Raw genomic sequence first — 18,522 nt, 5'->3', positions numbered from 1 at the left:
TAAGCAATATAAATAAAGGCTCTGGCCACCCCTATAGTGCCTTTTTTAGGCAAGATTCAAATGACAAATTCACCACCATAACAGGTACAAGCAAGCAAAATCTGTGGGTAATGCTACTCAATGCTAGAAGTTTAAACCTCAAAATGCACTTACTCAAGGCACGCCTTAAAATGGAGAACATTGACATCTGTGCAGTAACAGAGACCTGGTTCAAGGCTCCAGAGAGCACCCCTACAATACCAGGCTATAATTCATACAACACCTTTTGGCCACCTAACTTGGACCAAAGCACTAAAGGCCCTCCATATTGATTAAGGATATCCACACCTCCAGGCTAGTTGCTCAGCATAATGCATCTGAGATTATCCAAGTGCAATTAACTCTGGGCAAGACTGCAATGCAAATTGTAGCTTGCTACAGATCCCCCACCATGCCCCAGGATTTCCACTCCTCATTTCTTGATACACTGGAAAATATTAGGGTACAACCTAACACCCTAATAATGGGCGATTTCAACTACCCCACCATTAACTGAGAAAACTACTCATGTACCAACTCTTGTGCTCAACGTTTTCTGTAATTCATAAATTCCAATGCCTTGGATCAACTTATCCACACCCCCACCAGGGGCAGCAATATCCTAGACCTGGTCATTACCAACATGGGCAACTGGTGTTTCACACCAGAGGTCAATTCCTCATTGGTCAGATCCGACCACAAGCAAATCACCCTAGACATTCACATCCCAGCCCCACCCCCCCATTAGGGAAACCACCGTAAAAAAATTTCTCCAAAGCCAACTTCACGCTTCTTAAGACAGAAGTGGCAAACTTCATGACACCCATGTTGACGGACAATAGAAATATGACTGCTGAGTCCTATACAATTGCACTTTATAAGCACTTACGTGAGTGCATGGATCGCGCAATCCTTAACAGAACCAAGATGCTATCCTCCACAAAAAGGAAGCCAATCTGGTGGTCTCCTGCTATAAACAAACTCTACAACAGAAGAAAGAAACTGTTGCAAAAAAGGAGTAAAATCCCATGATTGGAGGAACTCCATGGTCAGCCTCAGTAAGAAACTGAGATCCCTCATAAAATCCTCCAAATCTAGGTACGAAAACAAAATTGCCACTGATTCTAAAGACAACCACAAAGCATTCTATAGCTATGTCAAGAATCTCAATGGCAACACTCAGATCTGCCCTGAGTTACAGCACAATGGCACTAAATATACAGAACCAACTGATATTGCCAACATCCTGGCAGATAGGTTCAGTGCTAACTTTACCCCTCTCTCATCCCTTAAAGGGCCCATCTCTATACCGAAAGAATGCAAAGTACCTGTAATCACGGCTGCACAGGTAAAAAACACACTCTCCAAAGCCAAGAACACAACATCCATGGGACCTGACAACATCCCAGGCTGTGTTCTACATGAACTACAGAATGAGCTGGCACCCCACCTAAGTACCATGTTCAATCATAGCCTCACCTCAAGCTTTGTATCCACTGAATGGTACACAGCAATGGTTATCCCACTCCACAAAGGGGGAGCAACCACGGACCCAGGGAACTACTGCCCAATTAGCCTGATGAGCCTGGTCTGCAAGGCTATGGAGTGTATCATCATGGAACTTATAAACAATGACATTGGTAATCTCCAAATTTGGACCCAATCCAGTTCAGATTTGTAAAAGGCAGATCATGTCTCCTAAACCTGATAGACTTTTTTGAAGTGGTCACCAAAGCTGTAGATGAGGGTAAGGTGGTACACACAGCCTATCTAGATCTCACCAAGGCTTTTGACACCATCCCCCACTCTGGAATTATAGATAAACTCACTAAAATAGGAATAAATCCCTATGTCACAAGATGGGTTGACAACTGGCTCACTGACTGAACCCACACAGTGGAAGTAGCAGACTCTAAATCCAACTTCAGACCAGTGACAAGTGGAGTACCACAGGGTTCAGTCCTAGGTCCTCTCCTGTTTGGTATCTGCTTCTCTGAAGTACAGGCTAACACAGAAGGTCTTTGGCTAACAAAGTTTGCAGATGACTGCAAATTAGGAGCCATTATCAAATCTCCTAATGATGTGGATATCCTACAAAAGGGCCTCACTGAGACAGATGCCTGGTGTCAAAGCCATGACCTCAAGCTCAATACCAAAAAAGTGCATTGTCATCCCTTTTGATAAAAACTCTGTACCCATGAACTACCACATAGACGGTAGTCTACTTAATACTGTAAGTGTGATAAGAGACCTTGGGACACAGGTGGACAGTAGTCTCTCCTTTGATAATCACATCGCCACAGTAGTCAGGAAATCCTTCTATGTGGCACACCTCATCACAAAAGGTTTCTCATCCAGGAAAAAAGAGATCATTGTTCCCCTCTACTCATCACTCATTAGACCCATTATAGAGTACAATGCCCCTTTTGGTATGTACCTCACAAGACATCTAAAACAACTGGAAAGGCCACAGAAATACCTCACAAAGAGGATTACCGGCCTCAAACAGATGCCCTACATGGACCGTCTCAAAAAACTCCAGCTTTACTCTGTTGCATATCGCCTACTCAGAGGCAATCTCTGCCTAACATACAAAGCTATGTCAAACCCAGAGCTGTTGGACATGCTCCACATAAAAAAATCCCAATCCCTTCGAGCTACACGCTCTAGGGACCTAAACCTTGTCACCACAATAAACAGAACATGCTGGAGGGATAGATTCCTGTCTCAGAGACTTCCCATACTCTGGAACAAACTACCTATCTATATCAAACATACCTCCTCATTAGCACTCTTCAAGAAAAATCTTGATGATTGGATGGGAAATAGGAAATTCACCCCGGGGATCACTTCTGTGGTTCTGCTTGACAGGGGTACAGGAAAATAATTTTCTTGGGTGGCAAAAGCCAGGGTACCATTTGGCTAGGCTTATATAGGCCCTAGGGCTAATAGCCTAGTACCTACCTATGAACCTATGAACCTATGTGTATTACTTACTATGTCTGATATAAGCCATATGTATTACTTACTGTGCTGATATTAGCCATGTGTATTACTTACTATGTCTGATATCAGCCATGTGTATTACTTACTATGTCTGATATCAGCCATGTGTATTACTGACTGTGCTGATTTTAGCCATGTGTATCACTTACTATGTCTGATATCAGCCATGTGTATTACTTACTGTGCTGATATTAGCCATGTATATTACTTGCTATGTCTGATATCAGATATGTGTATTACTTACTGTGCTAATATCAGCCATGTGTTACTATGACTGATATCAGTCATGTATATTACTTACTGTGCTGATATTAGCCATGGGTATTACTTACTATGTCTGATATCAGTCATGTGTATTACTTACTATGTCTGATATCAGCCATGTGTATTACTTACTATGACTGATATCAGTCATGTATATTACTTACTGTGTTGATATCAGCCATGTATATTACTTACTATGTCTGATATCAGCCATGTATATTACTTACTATGTCTGATATCAGATATGTGTATTACTTACTGTGCTATCAGCCATATGCATTACTTGCTATGTCTGATATCAGTCATGTGTATTACTTACTATGACTGATATCAGATATGTGTTTTACTTACTGTGCTGATATCAGCCATGTGTATTACTTACTCTGCTGATTTTAGCCATGTGTATTACTTACTATGTCTGATATCAGCCATGTGTATTACTTACTGTGCTGATTTTAGCCATGTGTATTGCTTAATGTGGTGATATCAGCCATGTGTGTTACTTACTGTGTCTGATATCAGCCATAATTACTTACTATGTCTATCAGCCATGTGTATTACTTACTGTGCTGATATTAGCCATGTGTATTACTTACTATGTCTGATATCAGCCATGTGTATTACTTACTTTGCTGTTATCAGCCATGTGTATTACTTACTCTGTCTGATAGCAGCCATGTGTATTACTTAATATTTCTTATATCAGCCATATGTATTACTTACTCTGTCTGATATCAGCCATGTGTATTACTTACTGTGCTGAGTTTAGCCATGTGTATTACTTAATGTGGTGATATCAGCCATGTGTATTACTTACTCTGCCTGATATCAGCCACGTGTATTACTTACTATGTCTGATATCAGCAATGTGCACCTGTGTGTGCGCGTTTTAACAAGAATAAGCAAGTTTTGGTCCATGTAAGCATGTGTGCACGCATGTGAGCTGGTGTGCGAGTGTTTGCGCTTGTTTGCACTGCGCTGCCCCTGAGGAAACAGAAAGGGAAAAGGAAGCACAACAAATAGTAGGAAGTTAACCAGGGAGTACTAGCAGAGCTAGCAGGTGAAAACAATCAGAATCAGCCAATTACACAGGCATTACACTAGCCCAGCCCAGCATTTAAAACTCAACAAAAAACATTCCAGTATGTTTTTCTCAGACACACTGCAACATGGCAGTAAGCTAATAGAAGTGAAAACTGAAAAAGCTTTACTGAGACAAAGAAAAGTTAGGGGCTGCCATTGCTGTCATAAGGCGACATATGCAACATGCTGAGGGTGGTGACAATGCAAATGCTGCTGAGCAACCCGCAGTGAGGAGACGGAGAAGAGTGTACAGGCCTAGGGTAACCTACCAGGGGCTACATGAGCTGGAGATAGTGGAGCGCTATAGAGTGGACAGAGACCTCATGCAGCAAATTGTTGAGCTGTGCAGGCCACACCTCACACACAGAGCCAACAGAGGGGAACCCATACCAGTGGAAACCAAGGTATGTGTTGGCCTAAGAATATTAGCAACAGGTACCTTCCAGAGACCAACTGGCAATAAGATGGGGATTTCACAGGCATCAGCATCTAGGGTACTGCCCCAGTTCCTGAATGCCATGGCAGCACATGTCAGTGATCATGTATATTTCCCCAATTCCCATGAGGTATTGGCCAGTAATATGCGTCTCTTCCAGCAAATAGTGGAATACCCTGAGGTAGTGGTTGCAATAGACTGCACGCACATTCTCATCAAAGCACCAGCCGGTGAGCGGGGTAGGGTCTACTATAACTGCAAGGGTTACCCCACCATCAACTGCCAGGTCGTGTGTGATGCCCAGGGCATAATAATGAATGTGTGTGCTGGCTGCCCTGGAAGCTACCATGACTCCCATTTCTGGCATCTGACACAGCTGTACCAGGCATTTGCCAATGGGGACATCCCTCATGGTCATCTAGTGGGGGATGCTGGATATGCACTCGAGCCATGGCTGATGACACCCATCAGAAATGCACACACACCTGAACAGGAACGCCATAATGAGGCACACGCACAAACACGAAATGTAATCGAGCATGTGTTTGGGCTGCTCAAGTCATGGCTCCGGTGCCTGGACACATCTGATGGAGCCTTGCAGTGCTCACCAACTACATGTACCCAAACAGTCATGGTATGTGCTATGCTACATAATATGATCCTGCGAAAACAGCTGCAGCAGGACCAGCATAGGGCCGGGCACAACAGCCCCCCACCATTGCCATGGCCATCACAGGCAGAGCGTGACTCAGAGGAGGAACAACCTGAGCCTGCCCCAGTAGGCAGAAGGAGGCGTGCCCAGTATGCTTTGGCCTTGGCAAAGAGGCAACTCATAGCATATACACTGGCTCAGTAAGAGCCCTGGAAATTATACCTCTCTCCGACTCGCACATATAGTAAAAGCAATGCCTAACTTGACACTACCCGTTAACAAACATGTATAGGGAGTGTAAAATGTGCATCCGACATAGGGAGCCCTGCAGCACCACCTGAGGCATGACTATGTGTTAAGCAATATAAAGCACTGCTAAACAAATGTAACCACTATTTAGTATATGTAAACCAAATTGCACACACTAAGTAGCACAACTACAGGCAATGTTCAGCAATATTGTGCACTGTCCAGCAATGTTGGGCAACATTGAGCAATGTTGTGCAAGTCTGGTCAAACGTGGGTATAGTTCATCAAAAGCAGGTTAACAAGTTCATATTTGCTTCACTTTTCTTGAAGCAGTCTGTTCTGGCATGTATGAAAATATGAAGCAGTGACATTCCTCGAACCAAGGATACAGTGCACTATAGTCAGAGTATAGAACCACTAAACCATGACAGTATGTCAATGGTCAGCTTGTATGAAAAAATGTTGATAAGTCAATGCTAAGTATCTCATGGAAACCTTGCAGGCATAGCATAATCCCTGCTGAGTTAAGAGACAAAGGTGAGGCCTGCAGTAATAATAGAACCTGATATTCAACACACATATAGTATAAATGTTAATATTGGTAATGTTCACACACATCAACAAATGTAGTGGACCTCAGACAGCAACATACTGCAAGGTCACACTGGGCATCTCACACACTTAAAACTATGAGACAAATGTCAGGCAACAAAACACTGAAAGTCTGAACTGGGCATGCTCACACACTTAGGGCAAGTTTGAGTACAGCAGTGGGCCACACATATCCGTCAGTTGCAAGTGTCAACCCAGAAACCTTGCACTATTCACCAATCCACCGTGTGCACACAGTGATATGACAACAGACACAATATAATATAGTGAAATCCTGTCACAATCAAATATGTTATGCAGAAACCTAGGTTGTTCATAGGAAGTGGTAAAGCAAAGAAGAAACAAAACCTGCAATCAATACCATCACTGAACAATGTGCATCCCGAACATTAGCATAGGTTCAGAGGTTGACACTAGGCTATCTGCCCTAGGGTATGTAGAAGCCTAGCCACAGTGTGTTTGTATTCTGCAATCACACTAGATCAGTAGACTGTACCTGTTAATAGTAGGTCACACAAGATATCTCACATATGTTCATTTCATTCTGCCTCTGTCTAGCAAGGACCCATAACATATCCCAGGGCTAAACATACAATCACCCGTCCACCTGTGAAGATGTCACCTGTAGGTGTTCAGCGTGGGTCTGTGCATATGTAGGACTGTGATCACATTCCCAAGTGAGTGGAGCCTCTGTGATGATAATATGCCCCTCCAGCATGTCCTATTAACATCATTGCTCATGTACCTGTCCCTGGAGCATGTAGCTGTAAGGGACTTTGATATCCTCATGTGGAGCCTGTCCATCAATGCTGTGATGGACATGGCATCAAACAAAAGGCACAGACTGTATCCAAGTAGGCAGTAAGCTCCTCATGTGGAGCCTGTCCATCAATGCTGTGATGGACATGGCATCAAACAAAAGGCACAGACTGTATCCAAGTAGGCAGTAAGCAACTGAGGAGAGCTGGGGTGACCATAGCCAAACTGTGCATACCATCTGTGTGAGTCCCTAGATCCACTTGGTTATGTAAATCTGTGTACATTCCAGTTGCTGCAGGTGTTGGGTAAGGTACATCCGAAATGGGCATGTGCCTGATGACTATAGGGTCACAATGACCCCACCTGATCTGGATGTAAAACCGTATGGGATAAGGTTGCCTAAATAGAAGTTGTGTCCAACAACATTGGCAACGTGAATGTCTAAGGCAAGTGTACTAAGTATTCATGTCCCCAAATCACAAATCACACACACTGTACGTGATGTATCATCACCTATGTGGTAATGTGTGTGCACGATGTTACTACCAAAGGTGATGACTATGCATCTAAAGTAAGCTAGCTGTAGGCCATGGCTCTGGCACCAGTCATCCATCTCTGTGAGACCCTTTATGAGGATGCTTGTGCCAGCTGTGGAGTCGATTATGGCACACAGTTTGCAGTCATCTGCAAACATGGTCATCCATATTCCTCCTGTGTTAGCCAGTATATATCAGAAATATATACGTCCCAAGACTGATCCCTGTGGGATGTCATGTGTAACTGGTGTATAGTCAGACATGGCACCTGCAATACTGACCATGTGTGTGCTATCCATGATCCAGTTAGCAATCCATCTTGTGACATATGTGTAGATATTGAATCCGGTGATCTAATGTGTAAAGGCCAAGTGGGGTATTGTGTAGAAGTGGTGTGCGAGCTCCAGGTAGGCTGTGTGGACAACCCTGTGTACGTCTATGAACCTGTTAACTGTTTAAAGACATCAAACATCTGCAAGAGGCAAGATATGCACACAACAACATCAAACTGTGTAGGATCAAGTGTCTGTAGGTTCACAATGTGCATGTGTATGTGTTCCATGATGATACACTCCATAGCATAGCAGACCAGGATAGTTAGGCATATATTGTGATAATGTCCAGGGTCCCTTGTGGCACCAACACTGTGGAGCATGTACACCGTAGCTGTACGCCATTCCATGGGTACACATCCTGTAGTAACTGTGATATTGAACAGTGACATAATGTGAGTGTGAAGTTTGTCATGAATCTCGTGTATGCCACAGTCTTGGACACTATCTGGTCCCACTGATGCTGTGTTGTCTGCTTTGGAGAGGGCAGCACACATGTTCATCTGTGATGTCAGGGAGGCTACACCCTGTTGTGATGGACATGTGCACTGCAGGGGGGATGGTGGGAAACATTCCCACTGAACCTGCTGACCAGGATGTTCGCAATGTCAGTGGGTTCACTGTATCATTTGTAATTATGCAATAACTCACAGCATATCTGTGAGTTCCCACCCAGGTCCCTGACATAACTAAATAAGGCCTTGTGATTGTCCATAGTGTCTGTTGCAAGTGTCCATTAGAAGTGGGCCTTAGATGAATCAACAAGTGATCTTAGCTATACCATAGTACTGATCAGAGATGCCTTCCTGATTGTGATTGTGCTCTATAATGTAGTAGCCTCCTCCTGTCCCTGTATAGCTCAGTAATGGCAGTGGTCCAGTAGACAGGTCCCCTGCCTTTGTAGGAGTGAGTCTTGTAGTTATCTGGGATAGCATGATCCATGAATTCCAGTAGTTGTCCATAGAATGTGTTTGTAAAGTATGAAGTTGTCTGAGCTGTAATTAAGACTGTCCCAGGGTCATTGAGGGATACCACCTCAGTTTGTACAAGTGTGACATTTGCTCATGAGAAGTATGTCACTGAGATCACATAGGATGTGTGTGTGTATGGGATATGTATGTCTAGTGAGATGAATGCATGTTTTGACCTTAACAATTACAGGTATACCTCTGTTGTGGAACATATAGTCCCCATGTTGGTGATGATCAGGTCCCACATGTTTAACCCCTGTGGGTGTGGTGACCAGGTCTGCCCTAGCATTTGAGTGTAACAATCTTAGCAACTGTTGTGCGAGGATATCACTGCTTGAGTAGTATACTCAGTCAATGTTCATGTATTTGAAGTCACACTATATAGTGGTGTTTGGTGAGACCTTCACATTCCACAGTGTTCCCAGGAATAACGACTGTTGTGCCCATGTCTGGGAGTGTGGTATGTAACAGTCTACAAACTGAAATGCAGTTTTGCCCTCTCTCAGTTGCACATGTACGTCCCCCAATGCTTTGTGTACTGCTACCAACCTGGAGGTGTGTGTATGAATGATGTATATGGATTCCCCCCCTATTGTTGTTTTCCGGTCCGAGTCTTGTGTCTGAAAACCATGGTATGATGTAAAACCTGTTAGTGCTGCTGTGCTTTTGTGAGCCTGAACCAGGTGTTTGTTACTGCACATATATCAACAGATTCCAAACTGATGTGAGTCCTGAGTGCATGCATTCTGAGGGTTAGACATCAGTTGTTGAGCACCATCACTCTCTGTTTCCTGTACCCTGTAACATCTATGGTTGTGGTTATGTCTTCTGACCCTCACTTCAAACAGCCACTATGTGCGTGTCAAGAGCCTAAGACAGTCTGTGAAAGCCTAGGGGTGACAGGTGCATGGCATCCATAGCGAATGTACATGGCATGTTGAGCATGTAATCCCAGGCTGACAGACACTGGATCCCCTGTGAATGACAACAATATGTTAGGCAACTGTTAAAAGTGATCATGTCATCTGTATACTGTGACATAGTACTTGGTGAGGGTAAGATGCTACAGAAGGTCAGGGTCATACTGTCCTGGGCTACATGATCAGAGAGCCCCTCTATGTCTCTTGTCATGTAGTCCAGGGAGGAACGTCTGAGGGTTTACATACCAGAATGGTCAATGATGGAGCCATATTTGTACTTGCAGTTGGCTGACAACAGTGCATATGTCATGTGGCATATCCTGGCACCCAACACACAGCACAAAGAGACCTTCACCTGGTTCAGCCTGGTGAGTGGGATGTCACTGTGATGGACAATTACAGCCACCTAATACAAGTGTATGAGGTGTGTTGTGTAGGCCTAAGGGCAGTGACTGTGTGGCACAATGACTTTGTGAACTATGTGATATGTGTGTATGGTTGTGTGTTAGCAGTTGTTTGTGTGTCTGCTTTTGGATGTCTCAGCTGCTTAGGCAGAGTATATTTAGATGCTCCAAGTATGTCATTGTGTGCCAATGTATACGGTTTGCTGTTGTCATAGGTGCATGTGCAACTGTATTTGTGGTGTGTGTGGTTACCTTCACCACCCGATAGACTGTGCCAGTCATGGCTTGGGAGAGCTCAGCCTCCTGTCTGTCTATACAGTTGCACCTCTCACAGATACCTGAGTTCTTTGGTAGGAGGACAGTGTTACCTGTGTACATAAGGCAGTTGTAACAATGCGTCAGAATTCCAATATGCACCAGCTGGACTGGAGAGTACACACAAAACCGACCTTTGAACATGCCAGGATATGATGATGACATACACTGTCGACTGATCACAAAGGATCAGTAGTGTGTCAAGTGTGTAAAAGAGTATAACAGGGTTTTAGTGTTCAGGTTTGGTTTTGCTGTGGAAAGATAATCTGCAAAGGAGTACAGACAGAAACATTACACCTCCTTCAGCTATGTCAGAAATATCGATGTACAGTCATATATGTCCTGAGTCAGGGTCAACTGTACCTGACTGACAATGTCAACATCCTGTCAGACAGGCCCATACATACCCACCTCCCAGTGACAAAAGGCCCTAACATCATACCAGGAGATATCACATGTAGAATGTGTAAACTGGTCCTCCCAATGCCAAATGAATCCCATCACGTGGATAACATTGTTTCCCCATATGTGTCATAAGTGAATGACAGGACAAACAGACACTGCACCCGAACAATCTTTTGAGCCTCACACTCTCTACAGGATCTTACACTGTTGAATGTGTTACAGCAACATGTGGCACACCCCACAAGTGTTGGTGCACAACACACCATGGGAACTATATTACTATAAGCCTACGAAGTCTGAAATGCTAGTCCATGGAGTCCATCATGATTGTAGTCAGGAACAGAGATATTGTAAACTGACAAACACACAACCCAAATGTCTGTGGTATGTTAATGAGCACATCATGTTCCCCAAACCTGCTAGATATCTTGCAAAGCAGCCACCCAGGACATACATCACTGACAGGAGCAACACAGGTCCCACATAGACTTTGAATAGCCCTTTACCAACATCACAGACACGTGTGGTATCCACAAAACCTGCAATCCATGCATGAATATGTATTGTCATATGAAGTAATGGTAATTTGCCTGCAGATAGATCACACCAGGTATGAATTGTGTATTCCTGTTCAAGATGTTCACACCTGCTGACCCACAAGGTTCATTCCTGTGGTTGCGTAACACTAAGTGCACATACATTACCATGTCCAGTCTGATGATGCCAGCAAACTACAAATATAGCATGTGAATAGAAGCCACACAGTAAAGCATATAGCATGTTGTGTTAATGCTTATCTCACCAGTATCATAACCTAGTTAGGTAGGTGTTTGAATCATGCAACTGCTGAGTGTGTATGTGTGTGTGTGTGAGATTGGCTTTGAGAGGAGTGGCCTTTTTGGAGACTGTGGAAATACATTAAGAGTGGTGAATACCTCTTTGCCAAGTGTGATGATGTCAGCATCCTACAAATAGAGCTTTGGAAATGAATGCTCCCAGTAAAGCAAATAGCACGTTGTGTTAATACATATTGCACTAGTGTCAAAACATAATCAGGTAGGGGTTTGAGTCCTGCAAATGCCAAGTGAGGGTGGGGGAGTGTATGTGTGTGATTTCCTTTGAGAAGAGTAGGCTTCTTGGAGACTGTGAAAACACGTTTTAAAAGAGGTACATCCCTCTTTGGAAAGTCTGATGATGTCAGCATCCTATAAATATTCAAGGAGAAGAAAAACCACCCAGTAATGCATATAGCGTGCCGTGTTAATGCATATCTCTCTAGTATCATAACATAGTTAGGTAGGGGTTGGAATCCTGTGAATGTGTGTGTGTGAGAGACTGCCTTTAAGAGTAGTGGCCTTTTTGGAGACTGTGGAAATACATTAGGAGTGGTGAATACCTCTTTGCCAAGTGTGATGATGTCAGCATCCTACAAATAGAGCTTTGGAAAAGAATGCTCCCAGTAAAGCAAATAGCACGTTGTGTTAATGCGTATCTCACTAGTATCATAACACAGTTAAGTAGGGGTTTGAATTCTGCAAATGCTGCATGTGAATGTGTGTGTGGGAGACTGCCATTGAGAGAAGTGTCCTTTTTGGAGACTGTGGAAATACATTAGGAGTGGTGAATACCTCTTTGCCAAGTGTGATGATGTCAGCATCCTAGAAATAGAGCTTTGGAAAAGAATGCTCCTAGTAAAGCAAATAGTGCGTTGTGTTAATGAGTATCTCACTAGTGTCATACCATAGTTAGGTAGAGGTTTGAATCCTGTGTATGTGTATGTGTGAGACTGCCTTAGAGAGGAGTGGTTTTTTTGGAGACTGTGGAAATACATTTGGAGTGCTGAATACCTCTTTGCCAAGTGTGATGATGTCAACATCCTACAAATAGAGCTTTGGAAAGTAATGCTCCCAATCGAAAAAATAGCGTGTTGTGTTAATGTGTATTTCACTAGTGTCATAACGTAGTTAAATAGGGGTTTGAGTCCTGCAAGCGCCAAATGTGTGTTTGTGGATGTGTGTGTGTATGTGGGTAATTTCCTTTGAGAGGAGTAGCCTTTTTGGAGACTGTGAAAACACATTTTAAGAGGTACATTCCTCTTCGGAAAGTCTGATGATGTCAGCATCCTACAATTATTCAAGGAAAACAGAACCCACCCAGTAATGCATATAGCGTGCCGTGCTAATGTGTGTCTCTCTAGTGTCATAACATAGTTAGGTAGGAGTTTGAGTCTTGCAAACGCTGAGTGTGTGTGTGTGCCACAGGTGGTCAATGCAGTGTGGGTTTTGCTTTTACTACGGTATGACATATGTTTCAAACAGTATGTGATTTGCACACATTGGGTATCTGCGTGTCAAATAGATTTGTGTACATGTGACCTCAATCAGTACATAGGTGTGAAGCCTTGATACTACATGAAAACATTTGTAACCTTCGACAGATTGTGCCGCTGCTTCTCAGATCGTAGGTCACATATGTATGTATGCGTCAAGACCGGCCAATGTAGTGATCCATGGCCAAAGACATCCCTGCCACACACACCCATGGCACGTACTATAGAGTACTGTGAGTGAGGGTAATTGCTGGGGTATATGTCAGACATGTTCATACACAACAACGACTGGCAATAATGGACAGTCATGATAGGTGTGCACCAGCCCTGTGGATATGCATGCAGGCCCCTAATGTGTTATGTGAAACACAGAGGGACCCCACAATACTTATGGATATGTGGATACCAAGGGACAGATGACATAACACGTGTCTCTCTGTACATATTAGTACCCAACATACATGTTCAGGGCTACCACCTATGTGGTACTGTTGGGATAGTATGTATAGTAAATGTGGATAACTATACCATAGACGGCGTACTGCTATACAGCATGTATTGGACAACAGGTATCTGTCTGTATGATACCCTTGTGTAGGATATGCGTCCCATCCAGGGAATGCAGTGTAGGCCAATACATGCATTTCCAGATGTGGATGGACATATCCCTAGTATGTTTGCATGTACCGAAGAGGGCTTTATGCCACACAGGTGTGGTCCCAGGAATGTGTGGCGGTCAATACCACTGGTTACTGTTATAGTATAGTACTGGAAGGATCCAACTGTTACTGAGTTCCCTACAACTGTGAGTCATTTGTCAGGACATCATCTAATGATTGGTTATAGTCATGCTGTTGAGGTGGTGTATACTGCCAGACTGCAGATCATTGACAGATATCAAGAGTATCACCCACAGCATAGTGCCAACCCATGTCATACACACATGTGTACCCATGTTAGTACATATCTGTAGTAGAATGCATACTGGCCATCGAAAGATACCATGAAATGTTAACAATGTGTAGAACAGGGTAAGTCACACATCCCACATGTCCACTATGCACGTACATGCAGACAGTGCCCACACACCATGTTCACAGATGTATACCCGCTAATTTGTAATGCACACATCACACACATACTGTCCACTCACTAACACATGCTGGCAACACTGTACACTTCAGCCAAGTGGCGCATGGGTGGACAATACATACTCAGACCTAACACTGATGTAAACAATGCTACAATGACTATCAGAGCTGTGATGCATAATATCTGCTCAGATATACATACAAGGATATCAGTACACCTTCCTGTTGGCAACTTGCTACTATTGCAACACTGCTATAATTTCAACCTGTGCATCAGAACTATGTTAGCCTATTCCTGCATCAATGTGACAGATGACAGGAGATGGCACAGGTGTTATCATATGCACAAGGTGTGTTGTAGGTTTGCCGGAGCCTGACATTGACCCATCCAATTGGCATGTCTGTGTGTGTGTGTGTGTGTGTGTGTGTGTGTGTGTGTGTGTGTGTGTGTGTGTGTGTGTGTGTGGGACAACAGTACTGCATGGGCCAATGTTGATGTAATGTGTATGTGTATGTGTGAGCCCTAGTTGTATGGTAAATGTGTGTGTGTCTGCATGCACACAACTCCACCATGTGGCTGCCATATACGGACGGTTGTGGGACAGCCACAGACTGTACCTGCTAGGCCATAAAGATCACTGTCTCTGGCCACGGACACTGTACCTGTGCCTAGCAGGGGTGCTATGGGCAGTATTGGGTACCAACCCTGACTGGGTGCTATCATCAGAGGCAGAGGTATGATGACTGGACCCATGTCCCTGCTGGGACTAGCCAGTGCCACGTGCATGAGGTCTAGTAGGACGGTCAATGGACAGGCCAGGCCCAGCAATGCTGGGGATGGTATTGCTACTACGGGAGTGGCTGTGATCTGTGGTCCATCCGCGACGACTGCCAGCTGATGCTGTTGCTGGCATGTGTCTGCGTCGGCTGCTCATCCTTCCCGCATGATCCTGGCTCATGGCTAACACATTGTGGATGACATCTAATGTCTCTCTCCAACGGCTATCAATGACCTCGGTGTAATTCCGTATGGCACCGGCAAGGTCACGGATGCTGTCATTGATAGCAGCATAATGGGCCCTCTGCGCCCTTAGTCCCTGTTGGGTGTACCGTTCCATACATGCCTGTGCCTGCATTACAGCCCGGAACATACTGGAGGTTGCAATACCTCCGGGGGCATGTCTGCCAGAGGCATAACGACCAGTGGTGCTCCCCCCGAGAACCCGTGAACATCCGCCTATGTGGTACCGTTCTGGTAATCTGGCTATGGCTGCTGTGAGGGGATGCATGTGCCATAGGTACCACACTCTCCTGGTGAATGCCAACTGTATGCTGTCCCTCAGCTATGGCCATTGGTGACGAGGGATTTATTGGCAGTATGAGTGTGCGCATAAATGGGGTTGACCGCTGTGTACTGTCAACTGGTGGACCAACGACAGACCCTGTCAGACCTTCCTGTGCCACAATACATGTCTCATCATCTCCACTATTAGTGGTGGTGACTTCAGGTTCCCTGCTGCATTCAGCCACGCCTAACTCAGCACCTGTGAAAGGAAGGTAGGAAACGCACTTTACAATCTGTACATGATGTTAGCACACATGCACACATGCACACATGCACACAAGCACACATGCACACATGCACACATGCACCCATGCACATATGAACACATGAACACATGCAGACATGAACACATGCACACATGCACACATGCATACATGAACACATGCACACATGCACACATGTACACATGAACACATGCACACATGAACACATGCACACATGCACACATAAACACATGCAGAGAAATACACTGCTCACCACAGCACATACACACACACACACGCACACACACACACACACACACACACACACACACACACACACACACACACACACAGACACACACACACACACACACACCAGCAATCCAACACATACACAATAGTGGGTGATGGTGGGTGACAGTATCACAAGGCAAACAGTCACCACACACGTGTCAGCAGGCAGACCATGTGTTGCTCAACACCATGCAGTGCAAGTATAGACAGCCCTATCTAATGACATTATACATGGCTTTGATGCATATGTGTAGTTGTTCAGTGATTGGCTACACCCTGGAACACAATGTGTACATGGACACAACATTGCTGTAAAAGTATTATCTGCTCTGCAATGTCATGTGTACCATCACTCAATGATATACATACCATGGCTGCATGTGTTATCTGTGTGACACATAGATTGCCATGTCTGATGACAGTGTCTGTGTCCATATCACATAATAGTGGGCACAGGTGTAGCAAATGCATGCAATGTACAGACATGGGATGAGTGGTGCATGTAGATGTGAAGGAAACACAATGCACGACATGGACATTGCACAGTGATTATGGTGCGTGTGGGACATATTGCAGATATGCTGTTGCCAGCCATGACATGGCATGCTACACAACTGCAACATTAAACACCACACATACCCAATGTGTGTCATGTGACCTATACACCCAATAGCAATCCAGGACATATATGTGACTCTTTGTACAGATGGTGACTGTTGTGCAAAATGTGTATACTAGCATATGTAAGCACACACACAACATGCTATACATGGTGTGTATAGGTGCATATGTTTGCACACACAGAACAATGAGGTGCACAGCAAAGACTGCTATGTGTAGTATTGTGGTCACTGTAACTGGATGGGGTGTAGTACCATGTGCCATCATCATCATCATCATGCATCTTGTGGTCACTCATGGCTACTACTGTGTGACAAATCACCGCCTAGCTGTACCTGAACTGCAGTGCTGTGGATACGTTCACTACTACACAGCCACTTTGTACATGGGTGTATGAGGTGCCCAGTAGGGAGCATTGCCTAACATGACTGTGTTATGTGTTGAAGAGTGTTGCACAGCCCCATGATAGGCCTCTACCCGTGAGGTACATCATGTGTGTGTGGATGACATGTGGGATACTGACGTGTGACCTTACAGTGGGTGTGTGGTTATGCCATATGTAGCATGACTTTGTGTGCTGCATGTGATAAATGTCTTATGTTGTGTACAGGTGTTGCAACTATGCCTATCCAATGTGCAGTACGGGGTTGCCACAACTGTGTGTCATGCTCTGTGTATTGCATGTCATTGAGGCAGCTACTGTCATTACTGAGCTGTGCAACGTCTCACAGCAAACATGCATGACATGCATTATGCATAGGTGTGTTACGTGTACATGGCCTACTCCTCACCTATGTCATGCATATTTCATTACCAACATTGCAGATATAACACACTCACCAGCATGGATCGGCTGCCCTGCCATCACACCAGAGGGACCTACGAGAATATGAGAGGGTTCCTCAGTGCCCACAACTGTGGCATTGCTACAGTGGGTATGCTAAACTGCAGTACAACAACAGTCAACAGTCACAGGTGTAGGGATATTATTCGAACTATCCGTATTGCACAACACTAGGCAGCAGAACTGCTAAACACACAGTACACATCTCACGTACACATAATCTAATAATACAGTTAACTGTAGTCTACAGATAGGGCATGTTACCTGCTTGCTACAGGTGGATGTGCTGGGTGGCTCTGGCCTCCATTACAACACATGTCAGAGGTTGCTGTAGCTGTTGTCCAGGAGCCACCATGCTTAGGAGCAGCTCCTCCACTCTGGAGAGGGGGGGATGAATGACCACCCCACCACCTGTTGCAAGCTGCTGTCTTTGGATATCAGATGCACGCCACCGGACTTGTCTAATTAAATCACTGCAGTGATGGCGTACCTGCTCATATGTCCGGTTATGCATGCCTATGTCATTTACCCAACTAACAAGTTCCTGCCACAGTGCAGTCTGCTCCTGCTGGTGCTAGCTGCTTCTGGAGAAGAGCATTGTGTACTGCTGCAAAAGGCTGTTGAGTATCACCTCTTCCTCATCCACTGTGTACGCTGGGTTACGTTGGTGGGCCATCTACCTGAAAAAGATATGAACAATATGTGTGAGAGTGTCCTGTGGCACACTTTACACCTTTACCCACAGATATCACTTTACTGACATATATACCATCCTGTTGTCTGTCAGAGGTTACACATGTTCAATAGCACTTATTCGTTCTCAGTCCACAACT

This window comes from Protopterus annectens, chromosome 1.part2 (assembly GCF_019279795.1).
Source record: "Protopterus annectens isolate FY-2018-M chromosome 1.part2, PAN1.0, whole genome shotgun sequence".
Taxonomy (NCBI): domain Eukaryota; kingdom Metazoa; phylum Chordata; order Ceratodontiformes; family Protopteridae; genus Protopterus; species Protopterus annectens.
This window is presented reverse-complemented; position numbering follows the sequence as displayed.